The 15,327-nt window shown below is 57.5% G+C and overlaps 1 protein-coding gene across 2 annotated transcripts in view; it reads left to right on the top strand.

The window, feature by feature from the left end:
* The first annotated feature begins 1,460 nt into the window (after window positions 1-1,460).
* Window positions 1,461-15,327, top strand: part of AMZ1 (archaelysin family metallopeptidase 1) — a 39,568-nt gene continuing 25,701 nt past the window's right edge. The window contains exon 1 of one of the 2 annotated variants that reach the window (XM_012455595.2): window positions 1,461-1,507. The gene's annotated coding sequence lies outside the window, so the exon portion shown is untranslated. Of the gene's footprint in view, window positions 1,508-1,532; window positions 1,846-15,327 lie in introns of those variants that run through there. The other variant, XM_012455594.3, reaches the window with a different exon arrangement.

Below are 15,327 nucleotides of genomic sequence, written 5' to 3'. Positions count from 1 at the left end.
CCCCGTTTCCTGTCTAAGCTGGGATTAGTGACACTGCCTTCTCAGTTGTGGGGACCTAGAAGGCAGCGATGGACTTCCGTCCCTAGGTTGCAGCCCGAAGCTGGCACGTGGTGGGTCTGTGTCCAGCTGCCACACACACTACCTTACCAGATGGCCTCAGGAGGCAGGAAAGGGCGATGGGCCCATTTCACAGGGGGAAGAACCGAGGCAAACAAAGGCAGTAGAGACTCGTGCTTCTGCTTTAGTAGCTCCTGCCGTGGGCTTGACGTGGGAACCCCTCCCACAGGTTCTGCCCCTGCTGCCCTGGGGCACTGTTAGCCTGTGGAATCCAGCTCTCCTCTTGACCTGGTTCTCAGCAACCCTGGGAAGTTTTAGAGCCTCTGGCCTATGCTAACTGAGGTTGGGTGGCTGCTGGCCAGAGCCCTAGAGAGAGGGTGTATCAGTTAGTGCTGGGTAACAGCCCCGAATGCATGGCTTCACATTTCCTTAGTATTAAAGGGCCTATGGGCTGGCCAGGCAGTACTGCTCTCAGTGTTGGGCCTGGCATGTCCTGGCTGGGCTCACTCACGCATCTGTGGGCAGCTGGGAGCTAGCTAGTCCAGGATGGCCTCCGCTCGGGTGACCCAGGCTCCATACGCCCTCTTGCCTTCCAGCAAAGCAGCCCAGCTCGTTCTCATGCTATAGCAGGAGTCAGAGAAAGCAGGCAGAGGCACGCATGTCCCTGGAGGCCTAAGCTTAGAGCCAGCAATGTCACTGCTGTCACCTTTTATTGGCTACAGCAAGTCATAAGACAAGCTCAGATTGAAGGATGGGGAAGTAGACTCCACCTCTAGATAAGAGTTGGGACAGTCACAGGGCAAAGGGCATGGTGATTCAGGGAGGAGTGGGGCATCGGGGTCACTTTTGTAATTGATCTACCACAGAGGGGAGACCCCCTTTGAGAAGGTGAGTGGTTGGGCCTTGGGGCTGAGGGAGCCACAAACCAACCTGCTAGATGGGGCCTTCAGTGGGGTGGCCAGATGTCAGTTTAGCCTCAGGACTCAGCCTCCTGCAAGCCCATGTCTTGGGCAGCATCACAGCCCCAGCTGCCAGCACAGAGTGGGTCTTCCAAAAAGTTTGTTGAATGACTGAGTGACCTAAGTCAGTTCCTGTGCCAGGCAGCCCAGAGTGACCATCCCAGAGCCTCCTTCTTGGGGTGCAAGCCAAGCCGGGCTTGGGGTGGCGGGTGTCTGCACTTGTGGGCGCCTCTCATGCCTGCTGGGAGCCTGAAGACGCAGAGACCTCCTACCTCGCCCCCTCCGTGGGGACCCTTTTCCCCACACTTCTTGGTTCCTGTCGGAGCCAAGATATGTCGCCATGGAAACCGCTTGGCAAACGCTGGCAGGCAGAGGCGGCCAACAGCAGCTCTCCTGATCGAGCTCCGGGCGCCGGCTGGAGCGACGTCGTGGGACGGTGGTGTGAGCAAGCACACCCGGCCGTGTGTGACACGCGTGGGGACAGAGGCCAGGTGGCTGCAGGAGGGCGTGCGGGGAGGTCGGGGCTCCCCAGCGTGCGTGCTGCCACGTGTGTGCATGTGCGTGTGGGTGTGTGCGTGCCTGTGCATGTACCAACAGTGCAGCCGCATCGGGGCGTGTGTGCTCTGAGTGTGATGGCCGCGTGGGCCGGTGCAGGGTGTTTGTGGGCAGGGGGGTGTCTGAGTGTTGCTGTGACCTGCAGCAGCACAGCTGCCTGGATTGAGCACCCACTGTGGGCTGGACATTGCACCAGGTGCTGACAGGACTGGCAGAGGTGGCTGCTGCCCTCGTCCCCAGCCTGCAGTCCTGGGCGAAGGCTGACGCTGAACAGGTATGTGTAAGAGTTGCCAAAGTGCGTGCCAGGAGGGTCCTGGGAAGAGATGGCCGTGGGGCCTGAAGCCTAAATGTGGGGTGAGAGGCATCCAGGCCGGTGGTTCAGGTGGAAGACATGGCCCAGGCAAGGGCTGGGAAGCCAGGGAGGAAAGGACAGAGTCTGGAGCCCAGGAGAAGCAGTGAGGGGCCATGGCCCTGAAGGAGGCTGGGGCTTAATCTGAGTGGAGGAGGCCCAGCTAGGGGTGCAGGGTGCCAGGACAGCAGGGTGCCTTCTAGGCAGAGGGACCCTGGAGGCAGGAACTAGGGATGTGAGACCAGGGCAGACAGAGCCAGGGGGACGCAGCTGACAGCTGGCGCTGGTGAGATGTGGTCTTTGAAAGGCTTCCTCTTGGGGGCAAGTGGCTTGGAAAGGGGTGTCTGCAAGCCGAGGAGTCTGCAGCCAGCCTGGGTTGGGGGGGCAGTTGAAAGCTATTTTGGAGGTTGATTAGATGTTCCTTGGTGACAGTGGCACTTGGAGGAGGAGGGTAGGGCTGGGATGATGGGGATTCCTGGGATGGGAGGTGCTGAGGGAGAAGGTCTGGGTGCTTGTGGCACCCCTAGAGTTGTCTCACCAGGGGGCTGCTTCTGGAGCTCCCATAACAGGCGCTTGGCTCTCTGGGCACCTGCCTGGGTCTCCGGCCCCACAGGCTCCCTGAGCCCTGCCAGGCTGGGTGGGTGTGCAGCGCACCTAGCAGGCGCTGGAGATCCTGGCTTTTGTAGGGCTTCTTCGGGCACCCCTGGGAGCCCAGACGCCCAGCAGCTTCAAGCTGTGAAGCCTCCAGAGGGGGCAGGGCATGTCCTTGGCACCCCTGGCTGTTCCTTGTTGCCCAAGTTACCTTCTGCGGCTGGGGTTGCTGGAGACCTCCAAGGAGTAGGGGCTCCCTGCTCATTTTCACCCCGACCCCAGCTCTGGGGGTGTGAGAGGCAGAGGTGATGGCTCAGGAAGGTCTTGGCTGCTGCAGGCTGGCTCTGGCTACTTCGGCGATGCCGCTGGGCGGGGGGTTTCGGCCACCTCGTGCTGGCCACAGAGCTGGGGCCTCTCATGCACCTCGCAGGCCTGCCCGGCGAGGCCCATGCACTCACTGGGGGCTCCTTCCCAGGGCGCGCCCCCCATGGATGCTGCTGGGCCTCCCTGGTAACCCTACTGGCCAAGCCTTGGGCCAGGCATGTCTGAGGACTCTGAGGGCGTTTCCCAGTTCCATGGTGTGGCCTTGGTGAGCACCCTGGCCAAATCACCAGACACCAGGCCTTTGGGACCCCTGCATCCGCCAAAACGGTGCTGACCCACAGGCACCAGGCAGCGCAGTCTTCAGGTCAGAAACCTTCGAGGACCCTGAGTGCCCATTGTTTGTGTACCTGCCCGCGGATGCCCCCTCGTGGCCAATCCCATCCATCTTAGAACCCCGTTTCAGAGCTGAGGATGCAGGGCTGGAGGGGGCACGGCTGAACTAGGTGAGACTCAGGCCTGAAAACCCCAAGTCGGCCTGGCCCGAGCATGCCTGACCGTGGGCACCATCAACACAGCTTCTGTTACTCTTTTTTCTTTCTTTCTTTATTTTTTTTTTTTTTGAGACAGGGTCTCACTCTTGCCCAGGCTGGAGTGCAGTGGTGCAATCACGGCTCACTGCAGCCTTTACCTCCCCGGGCTCAGGTGATCCTCCCACCTCAGCCTCCCGGACAGCTGGGGCTACAGATGCATGCCACCATGCCCAGATACTCTTTTAATTTTTTTGTAGAGATGGGGGGTGGGTCTTGCTATATTGCCCAAGCTGCTCTTGAACTCTTGGGCTCAAGAGATCCACCTGACTTAGCCTCCCAAAGTGCTGGGATTACAGGTGTGAGCCACCTCACCCAGCCAAGCCTTTGTTATTCTTGTTGTTAGGGTCCCACTGCAGGGCTGTGGGGAGGTCTGCAGGCAACTCAGAGTCAAGACAGACCCCGAGAGGGACAGAGGTTGCAGGGAGATGCCATCGGAGATTCACTCCCATGTGCCTGGCCCGTGTGTGTCTTTCCCTGTTGGAGAAGCTACATGTCGGGATTCTCCCAGGGCCCCTGACCACACACAGCACAAGAGGGTAGGAAATGGGGATGGAAGGAGGAGAGAGATGGTGACAGAGAGAGAGACTGAGAGAGTGAGAGCCCCAAGACAGATAGACAGAGATACAAACACAGAGAGACAGAGAGATGGGCAGACGGCCCCTCCCCCGGCCCCTGGCCCCCGGCCCCCAGCCTTGGCTGAGTCCACAGGGAGCCCCAACAGTGGGGGAGGGGTCCTGGGGGAGTGGGCTAAGGGCCCCAGTGTATGTGCTGGGGCTGTGACTTTGCACTGAGTTCCCCCCAGCCCCAGCCACCCTGGCTGTTCTCCGGAGGGAACAAGGGCTTTCAGTGCTGGGGACCCGACATGAATACTAATCCAGAAGCTCAAAGGGCGACCTCACAGGCTGGGCACGGGGAGGCTGGGCCGGGGCCAGGGCCAGCTGAGCCTGTCTGGGAACTTGCCCTGCTCGGCCCCCACCCTGTAGTGGGATGCTCCTGGTGTTGGGGGGGCTCCTGTTCTCCCCTCAGGTCTGAGATGGTCCCCAGCTACCCCAGGACAGGGTGCGGGGGGTACTGTAGCTCCAGCAGTCAGGGGCTTTGGTGTCCAGCACTGATGACACTAGGTGGACCCCCAGCACACAGTCCCTTGAAGAGTGGCTGCCCGGGAGGTGTCAGGCCGATGGGAGGGTCCTTAGCTTTGCTTTGCATTCCTACAGTGCTACAATGACAGCTCCAGGAAAGCCCGGGGAAACTGAGGCATGGGCAGGGAGCCCATGTCAGGGAGGAGGCCTCGACTGTGCTCTGTGGAAGGACACCCCAAGTCCCACAGGCAGTGCTGGAGTCCGGCCCTGTGTGCCCTGCCTGGGCCAGAATTCACACCCCTTTGCTTCCCACCTGGACATCACCTGCTGCACCCAGGAGACCCCAGTGCCAGGCCGAGGAAACCCCTGCTTGGGCCATGCACGGCTCCCCTGCTGTGTTCCAAGCCCCTTCACCCCCCAGCCCCTGGCCCTCAGCAGCCCTGTCCCCGGAGGCGGCCTCTTCTCTTCTTCAGCTTCTCTGGCGCTGCCCCACTTCCTGCACCCATCTTTGCCCAGAGCCCTGCACCAATTCTGACAGGCAGGCCTCTGCTCACTCGGTTCCTTCCACCTGGCACACCCCTATCTCTGCCCTTGACCCGGGCTCATCTTGCTGTGCAGTGAAGCCAGCCTCAGCTCCATCCTCCTCTGTCCCCACAGCGCTATCTGCCCACACCCTTGCCTGCTGGCTTTGGAGCAGGGCCGAGCTGCAGAGAGGCCAAGTCCCTGTCCTGCGGCCCAGCGCCCGGCACATGCAAGGGCTCGAGTTTGCCGAGTGAGCAGCTGCCATTTCTCAGGACTCTGTGTGCCAAGCACCCTGCGAGAGTGCTTCTCATCCTTATAAAACCTGTGCGAAGCATTTTCCTCTTTTCCAATATGGATGAATTTCCTGTGGCTGCTGTGACAAATGACCACAATGGCATGCCTTCAAACAGCACACATTTACTGTCAGTTCTGGAGGGCAGAGGTCCAAAGTCGAGGCTGGGGCAGGGCCAAACCTCCCCCGAGGGCTCCAGGGGAGGGTCCTTCTTGCCTCTTCCTGGAGCTTCTGGGGGCTCCAGGTGTCCTTGGCTTGTGGCTGCACCACTCTCATCTCCACCTTCTTCTGTGTCTCTGTGTCTTCCACTTTCTACCTGTTTTTAAAATTTTTTGTAGAGACGGGAGTCCCACTATGTTGCCCAGGCTGTTCTGCAGCTCCTGGGCTCAAGTGATCCTCCTACCTTGGCCTCCCAAAGTGTTGGAGATGACAGGCCTGAGCCACCTCGCCCAGCCTCTTTCTTTCTTTTAAAAAAATTGTTGGCTGGGTACAGTGGCTCATGCCTGTAATCCCAGCACTTTGGGAGGCTGAGGCGGGTGGATCACTTGAGGTCAGGAGTTCAAGACCAGCCTGGCCAACACAGTGAAACCCCATCTCTACTAAAAATACAAAAATTAGCCGGGTGTAGTGGCACGTGCCTGTAATCCCAGCTATTTGGGAGCCTGAGGCAGGAAAATCACTTGAACCTGGAAGGCAGAGGTTGCAGTGAGTCGAGATCATGTGACTGCATTCCAGCCTGGGTGAAAGAGTGAGATTCTGTCTCAAAAAAAAAAAACCAAATTGTTAACTGCCAGGCGCGGTGGTTCACGCCTGTAATCCCAGCACTTTGGGAGGCCAAGGCGGGTGGATCACGAGGTCAAGAGATCGAGACCATCCTGGTCAACATGGTGAAACCCCGTCTCTACCAAAAATACAAAAAATTAGCTGGGCATGGTGGCACGTGCCTGTAATCCCAGCTACTCAGGAGGCTGAGGCAGGAGAATTGCCTGAACCCAGGAGGCGGAGGTTGCGGTGAGCTGAGATCACGCCATTGCACTCCAGCCTGGGTAACAAGAGCGAAACTCCGTCTCAAAAAAAAAAAAAAAAAAAAATACCAAATTGTTATTATTTTTTACATTGTCTTGTTTCTCCAATGGGGAGCCTCTTTCTCTCTCTTATAAAGTCACTTGCCATTGGATTTAGGGCCCCCCCGACCCAGGATGATCTCCTCTTAACATCCTTTATATCTGCAAAAACTCGGTTTCCAAATAAGGTTCCATTCTGAGGGTGCAAGTGGGCACATCTTTTGGGAGCCACTATTTAACCCACTCTGGTGAAACTGAGGCAGGGGAGGGTGAAGCTGCTTCCCCAGGCCACACAGCTCTCTTTTGACCCCAGGTCTGCCCCAGTCAGAGGATGGTGATGAGGATGAAGGTGGGAGTGGGCCCCTTTGTCCATCACTGAAAGGACAGGGGTCCCCATATCACTGCCTCTTTATAGAATAGACTCTGATGAGGTGGCTTCAACCAGAGAAGGGTGTGCAGTCTGCTGACGTGGAGACCAGTGTGTCCTGGGTGCAGGGTGGCTGGGCGGACAGGGTGTTGGCTGCCTGAAGCCTTGGCTGGCGGGGGCCAGGTCATCAGCAGGCTGCCTCTGTGTTCCAGGGGTCCTGGCACCGGCCCCAGTACCACCCATCTTGGGGCATCTAGGAGGGGCCCTGTTCATTTGGGCTTCGAATCTCCCAGGTTGACCCAACACACAGAGGAGGAACGGTCACTCCAGGCTCAACACAGAATTTCTTTTCCAGTGGATCCCACCCCTGTAACTATTCAGGAAGGGGTGTGGGGAGGATAGTCCACAACTGTGCTTTGTTGTTGTTGTTTTTTGAGACGGAGTCTCACTCTGTCACCCAGGCTGGAGTGCAGTGGTGTGATCTCAGCTCACTGCAACCTCCACCTCCCAGGTTCAAGTGATTCTCCTGCCTCAGCCTCCCCAGTAGCTGGGACTACAGGCACATGCCACCACACCTGGCTAACTTTTGCATTTTTAGTAGAGATAGGGTTTCACCATGTTGGCCAGGCTGGTGTCGAACTTCTGACCTCAGGTGATCCAGCTGCCTTGGCCTCCCACAACTTCTTTGTAATAAGTAGTTTTAGGACAAAACATTTAGTCCAGGCTCCGTGGCTCATGCCTGTAATCACAGCAATTTGGGAGGCCAAGGTGGGTAGATCAGTTGAGATCAGGAGTTTGAGACCAGCCTGGCCAACATGGTGAAACCCTGTCCTTCCTAAAAAATACAAAAATTAGCCAGGTATGGTGGTGGGCACCTGTAATCCCAGCTACTCAGGAGGCTGAGGCAGGAGAATCGCTTGAGCCTGGGATGCGGAGGTTGCAGTGAGCCAAGATCATACCACTTCACTCCAGCCTGGGCAACAGAGCTAGACTCCATCTCAAAAAAAAAAAAAAAAAAAACATTAATCTTTTATTAGGTTCTAGGTTCTCTGTCCCCAACAGAAATAACCTGTAAAGGCCTGGTGTGGTGGCTCACGCCTGTAATCCCAGCACTTTGGGAGGCCGAGGTGGGTGGATCACAAGGTCAGGAGTTTGAGACCAGCCTGACCAACATGGTGAAACCTTGTCTCTACTAAAAATACAAAAAAATTAGCTGGGCATGGTGGCACATGCCTGTAATCCCAGCTACTCAGGAGGCTGAGGCAGGATAATTGCCTGAACCTGAGAGGCAGAGGTTGCCGTGAGCCAAGATCGCACCATTGCACTCCAGCCTAGGTGACAGAGTGAGACTTCGTCTCAAAAAAAAAAAAGAAAATAACCTGTAAAATCCCCGTGGCAACATATGTCCAAAAGTGCAGCTTTGTGAGCCAGAATCTGTTTGTAGGAATTTATCCTGAGCTGCGGGGGATCCACATACCTGTGCAAAGATCTGTGGAAACAAGATGTTTATCACAGTGATATAAGCTAGTGAGACACCGAGAAACCAAAATGTCCCAAACCAGGTGACAGAGCCATGACACGGAATCCAGCACAGACCATCGGGGTGGGGGCTGACTTCTGGCCACTGATGAGTGTAAAGTGTTGGGGCCACCTGTAGAATGCATTATGTGGTGTGAATCCCTTAAAATACGTATTTAGGCTGGGCATGGTGGCTCATGCCTTTGATCTCAACATTTTGAGAGGCTGAACTGGGATGATCGCTTGAGCCCAGGAGTTTGAGAACAGCCTGGGCAACACAGTGAGATCCCATCTCTATATAAAAGTTGCAAAATTATCCAGGTGTGATGGCGTGTGCCTGTAGTCTCAGCTACTCAGGAGGCTGAGGCAGGAGAGTTGCTTGAGCCTAGGAAGTCAAGGCTGCAGTGAGCCGTGTCTGCACCGCTGTGTTCCAGCTTGGGCAACAGAGCAAGACCCTGTCTCAAAAGAAAATTTTAAAAATACATATTTCAATGTGGGGGAAAAGATGATCAGAAGGATGTCTGACAAGAGGGTAAGAGAGGTTACCTCTTGACAATTGGCTTATGGGGTCTTCTTTTTGTTATTTTTCATAATTTTTGAAATTCTGCACACTGGACACCTAGTGTTGTTATTTCTTAAGGCTTAAAAGAATTCCTCTGCAATGGTGTGGGACGATGGTGACGAATCCCTCAGCCATCTGCGGGGCACTGCTGAGGGCGTGGGGGCATTTCTGTACGGTGAGGCAGAGCTGGTGGGTGGCTGCCTGCCAGCCCGAGGGAAGGGTTTGCAGAGAGTAAAAGGGCAGTTTGAGAAAAAGGCCTCTGGGCTCCATCTGGAGCTGTCCTGCTGGACTTCACGGCCAGGGCTGGGCTTGGTCATCCTCCTGCACTTTCCATCTCGGGGGCGGCTGGCACAGGGTCGGGGCTGTACTCGCAGTTGGCCAGGGCAGAGCAGGGCACCCATCCTCAGGGCCACTGACCGTGGGGTAACAAGAGGCCGCAGTGAGTGCCTGGAACCAGGAGCTGGAGGCCTCCCTCCTTCGGGCCAGCACCTCCCACCTGCCCAACCCTTGCAGGACTACCTAGTGGGACTGGTCAGAGACCTCCTATCAGGTGGCAGCAGCAGGTGGGTGGACCCCAGGGAAGACTCCCACCTCCCAATCCCTCGCCCAGCAGGGACTGGGAGCAGGTTAAGGAAGCTCTGCTGGGAGACAGCCCCACCCCAGCTAGAGGGGCTGAGGGTAGAGTCCCCCTTGGGTTCCTCCTGACCACCCAGGTGGCCTTGGGGATGGTGTGGGGTCCTTCATGGGCTCACTTGGTCTCCTTGTTCCTAACCTGGGGCCCGGTGCAGAGCTGGGACCAGTTCTGTCTGAGTTAGTGACTATCTGTCTTGGACACCAGGGTCCAAGACACCGGGCTGCCCCTCAGCAACTGCACAGCTAGCCCACCTCCCGATGACGGTGGAGGGGTGGTGATTCTTCTTCCGCTAAGTGCCTCCTGCTGGGATGTGGCGGACATGGGCACAGGACCCAACTGGGCTGTGGATATGCCAGCTCATACTCCATCTCCTAGGCTCAAGCACTCCTCCCGCTTCAGCCTCCCAAAGTGCTGGGATTACAGGCGTGAGCCACCCTGCCCTGGCCCATCTATTCTTAACACTTGCCAGCAAGTGTTTCTTAACTCAGGGCACATCTGGTTTTGCTGTGTGGGTGGGAGGAGACCCCGACGACCCCAGGCCCTGCCCCAGCCAAGATCCCAGCCCTGCCCTCTCTTCCAGTCCTGGCACAGAGCTGGTGCTGGCAAGCGTATCTTAAAATAAGCATCAGGGAAGAGACCCCAGGGCAGAGTGCCGGAGAATGGAGCCACTAGCCTTTCCGCTGAGTCGGGCTTATGGCATTTGCAGCCCCAAAGGGAGGGAGGGACCAGGGGCACCAGGCCTGCTGTGGCCTGGGCTTGGGGGAGGCCTGGACCCTCTGGAGGCTCTGAGGACCCTGGGAGGTGCCCTGAGCCCAGAAGGAACACTCCTGTCACTCAGGGCATGTCCCGCAGGAACTCGTGCCAGGACTGTCCCCGGGGTCCCCTCCCCAGCTGTGCTAAGGCCCCATGGGTGACGGGGTGAGGGAGAGGCCATTCCAGGACTTACCCTCTCTCCCTCAGTGCCACCACCAATGGGGTCCCTGCGGTGTCCAGGAGGTGAGGGGCCCTGAGGCAAAGCGCAGAGCTATGCCCTAGTCAGGAAAGCCACTCCCAGCGTCTTAACTCAGGGCGCAACTGGAGTGGGTTTGCTGTGTGAGTGGGAGGAGACCCCGGCCACTCCAGCCCCTGCCCAGCCCAGACCCCAGCCCTGCCCTGTCTCCCAGTCCTGGCACAGAGCTGGTGTTGGCAAGTGTTTCTTTTTTTTTTGAGTCGGAGTTTCGCTCTTGTTACCCAGGCTGGAGTGCAATGGTGCGATCTCAGCTCACCGCAACCTCCGCCTCCTGGGTTCAGGCAATTCTCCTGCCTCAGCCTCCTGAGTAGCTGGGATTACAGGCACGCGCCACCATGCCCAGCTAATTTTTTGTATTTTTGGTAGAGACGGGGTTTCACCATGTTGACCAGGATGGTCTCGATCTCTTGACCTCGTGATCCACCTGCCTCGGCCTCCCAAAGTGCTGGGAGGCAAGTGTTTCTTGAAAGAATAAATGGGCCAGGGCAGGGTGGCTCACGCTTGTAATCCCAGCACTTTGGGAGGCTGAGGCCGGAGGATTGCTTGAGCCCAGGAGATGGAGACCCGACCAGGAGATGGTGACATGGTGACACCCCATCACTATCAAAAAATAAAAAAAGTGCCGAAATGAATCAGTCTTGTAGGGGGTGTAAGATGAAGGGGACGCCCAGGAGGAGTGATGGCAGGCCACCGGGGGTACACCCCAGATTGCTGGGGTAGCCCTGATGTCAGGGCCTTACCAGCTGTTCTGGTTCACCCCTCTCACCTGGGGCCTTACCTGGTAGCCTAGTTGACTCCCCTCACCTGGGAAGTCATTAACTGACCCAGGCTGACTGACTTCCCTCACCTGCTTGGCTTTAGGGTCTGAGGCCCCTGCCTGGGTGTTTCTAAGAGGCTGGCGTGTCCCACGTGAGCTCCACTGCGGGCAGCTGGAGGGCGTGGGGCAGGACGGTGAGCCCGAGAGGGGTGTGGCCCTCCGGTTCCGCCCGCAGTCCCTCACCGGCCCCAGTCCCTGCCCCGCGCGCTGACGTCACCGGGACCTCTCGATCCTTCGGCCCAGCAGCCCGAGCTGCCCACGCTGCTGCCCGGGGCGCGGTGCCCGACGAGGCGTTTGCCGGCTCCCGAGGGCGCGGGACTGCGAGGTAGGGGCGCGCAGGGAGGACTCCGGGGCGCGGGGCCGGGAGGGACCCCAGTGCCTGGGCAGGTGGGCAGGGGCAGCTCCAGGTTCCGTGCTCAAGCCCCGAAGACGCCCAGGCGGCGGCGGCTAAGAGCGCGCAGGGACCGCGGAGACGCGAAGGGCGCACTTGGCCAAAGCAGGGGAGCCCGGCGCCAGGGAGGATTTGCTCCAGCGCCGCGCCGGGTCGGCACAGCCCGGGCCGGTCCCGCAGAGGGAAGGAGGGGCTAGGGAAGGGGCACGCGCCCCCTCCCCGCCATCGGCCCCCAGGCCAGGGCGACCTGCGCGCTTCCCGATGGGATCAAACTGGGGCCAGGACGCGAATCCGGGGCCAGGCGCCCCGAAAGAAGGCATTTCTGGGCTGGGGCGAGCCAGGTGGGTGCGGGACGTCCCCGGGGAGCCTCCAGGGCGCAGAGAATCTCATTGCGCCCAGGGCTCCCCGCAGCCTTTGTGTGTGCTGGGGAGGGAGAAGGCTCCCTCACCCAGTTGATTGAGAAAGAAGGCGTTGGATATTACCCCTGCAGGAAAGTAAGACAGGTCTCAAAACCAGAAAAGCAAGGGAGGGGTGAAGTCGAAACGGCAAACTTTACAAAGGCCACCAGGGCCGGGGAGAGCAGTGAAGTGGGTCCTTTCTGCCCCCATCACGGGAGGGAAACACTTGGGAGAGGAGTCGGGTTCGCAGGTGAGGGGAGATACAGGAAGCCAAGCGCTTGGCCCGGAGGCCACTGCCCCTGTGGTCTAAGCCCTCATTTCCCTCCTAGCGAATGGAAACCTTCTGAGAGGTATGAAACCCCGAACCCGTTGGTCTCGTTCTGCGTGGGGCTGCCTGAGGTCTGGGCTGTCAGCTAATGAATAGCTCGATGCAGCTGCTGGGAGGTTTTTGCAAAGCGCATTCAGAATAGCGAGAATTAGAGTGGTTTCTTGCCCGAAGGCTGGGCATTTGTGTGATCAGATGGGGGAGAAGGAGGGCCCGGAGCTGTGCGTTTTAGGGCAGCCTGACCTTGGATACCTGGTTACTGGGGCAACCTGGTGGTCCCTGTTGCTTAGAGTGGCAGACCCTTCCCAGGGGGGTGGGTGGGGGCAGGACATGGATGTGCCTTTTCTAGTCTTTGGACAAAAAAAGAGAGACAAGAGGAGAAGCCACTGAGAAGTTTACCCCACGGTATTCAGAGCAGGCAGGGGCCAGGTGCAGTGGCTCACGCCTGTAATCCCAGCACTTTGGGATCCCAGCTGAGAAGGGCGGATCACCTGAGGTCTGGAGTTGGAGACCAGCCTGCAACCTCTTGCCTTCCAGGTTCAAGCGATTTTCCTGACAAACGTGGAGAAACCCCGTCTCTACTAAAAATACAAAATTAGCTGGGTGTGGTGGTGCACACCTGTAGTCCCAGCTATTTGGGAGGCTGAGGCAGGAGAATTGCTTTAACCTGGGAGGCGGAGGTTGCAGTGAGCCGAGATTGCACTTCAGCCTGAGCAACGAGAGTGAAACTGTCTCAAAAAAAAAACAAAACAAAACAAAACAGCAGGGCAGGAACATGCGTGCTTTGGGAGAGGAGACGTCCCACCCTCTGTGCCCCATTGGAACACCTCTGCTTCAGGAGCTAAGCAGCTGGGGTTCCAATGTGAGGCATGGCTTTGAAACCAGGCCCCACTGCCCCCCAGCTGTGTCACCATGGGCAAGTCACATAATATCCCAAGCCTCAGTTTCCCCACCTGAAACACAGCAGTGGCACCTGCGATCCATGTGTGGCTTGGAGGATGCAGACATGGCACCTGTTGGCTGCTGTCATGACCATAATTAACAGAAGAGGGGGACAGACTGTGTCAGGGCCCAAAGAACAGAGAGGGACCTCAATTTGGGAGAGTCTCCTTTTTGGGGCATGGATGGGCTGGTGAGTGCCAGAGGGTGCCAGGAAGCTGACCCGCAGTAACTGTAGCTCCCTCCCCGTGGGTACCCCCAGGGCTCACATGCATCTCTGGCTCTATGTGAGGAGTGCTCTCGTGCAGAAATGACCTGGCAGGATGGAAGGACTCAGGTGGTGGCTGACAGTGGGGACCAGGATTTTCCTGAATGACTCACAAAGATGACTGTGGTCACAAGACTTCTTGAGAGGAAATGCTGTCTGGGCAGACATGCCCCGGACACCCGAGAGCTGCACCTGTGTTGAGGGATGCAGGGACCTGTGTGTTAGCATGCCCAGCTTGGAGCCTGTCACACCATTCTCTGGTCTACATTGGGAGGTGGCTGTGTGTGTGTCTGACAGAGAGAGATAGGTCTTGCTCTGTCTTCCGGCTGGAGTGCAGTGACGCAATCATAGCTCACCGCACCCTCGACCTCCAGAGCTAAAGCAGTCTTCCCATCTTAGCCTCCCTAGTAGCTGGAAACACAGGCATGCACTACCATGCCCAGATAATTTTCTTTTTGAGATGGAGTCTTGCTCTGTCACCCAGGCTGGAGTGCAGTGTTACTATCTCCGCTCACTGCAACCTCCGCCTCCTGGGTTCAAGCGATTCCCCTGCCTCAGCCTCCCGAGTAGCTGGGATTACAGGCACGTGCCACCATGCCTAGCTAATGTTTTTGTATTCTTAGTAGAGATGGGGTTTCACCATGTTGGTCATGCTGGTCTTGAACTCTTGACCTCGTGATACGCCCGCCTCAGCCTCCCAAAGTGCTGGGATTACAGGTGTGAGCCACTGCGCCCAACCTTGCCCAGCTAATTTTTAAAATGTTTTGTAGAGATGGGGTTTCACTGTGTTGCCCAGGCTGGTCTCAAACTCCTGGACTCAAGTGTGGAGTCCCAGGAGGTGGCTATTTTTAGACCTTGCCTCTCACGTCCTGTTGCTTCTCCAGCGGGGCCAGTGTGGAGCTGGCCTGACCATGCCTTCCTGGGCAGCTCAGGGCGGCTGACTCGGTGTTGTGTCTCTGGCTGAGTTTCTCGAGTAGATGTTCTGAGTTACCTGTGTGCTCAACACTGCTTGCAGGTGTGCAAATGACTTTCTATGGTCATGGCTCCTTTGCGTTCGTGTTCTGGCCCCCTGGAAAACTTGCTGCTGGGTACCTTCCTGTTTCTACAGGATTTGGTCCTCCCTGAATGAGTTAGATGAGCCTGAGGTTTGCAGTTTGGGCCCAAGTCACACCTGGGACCGATGTAGTAGGGCTTGTGAACTTTTGGTAAGAAGAAGGCATTTCTCAGCCGGGTGCAGTGGCTCATCCCCGTAATCCCAGCGCTTTGGGAGGCCGAGGCAGGCAGATCACTTGAGGCCAGGAGTTCGACACCAGCCTGGCCAACGTGTTGAAATCCTGTCTCTACTAAAAATACAAAAATTAGCCTGGTATGATGGCATGCGTCTGTAGTCTCAGCTACTCAGGAGGCAGAGGCATGAGAATAGCTGGAACTCGGGAGAAGAAGGTTGCAGTGAGTTGAGATTGCACCACTGCACTCCAGCCTGGTGACAGGCAAAAAAAGGCATTTCTTATTTCTTGACACTTTGCCTGGAGTGGGAGGGTCTGCTGGCAGGGAAGCTCCTGACCAGGGTCTTTAGGTGGTCAGGGGGTGTGGGTGCTGGCAGGAAAGCCTCCTCGTGCGTGAGGACCGGAGTTGGGGGGGTCACTGTTAGAAGTCAAGATGCCGGTGAGCTGTGTTACTCTGGGCAAGTGGCTTTCCTCTCTGAGCCCATCTCCTG

Source organism: Aotus nancymaae, unplaced genomic scaffold (assembly GCF_030222135.1).
Source record: "Aotus nancymaae isolate 86718 unplaced genomic scaffold, 86718_ANA_hifiasm-v0.15.2.pri h1tg000015l_0, whole genome shotgun sequence".
NCBI lineage: Eukaryota > Metazoa > Chordata > Mammalia > Primates > Aotidae > Aotus > Aotus nancymaae.
This window is presented reverse-complemented; position numbering and strand designations above follow the sequence as displayed.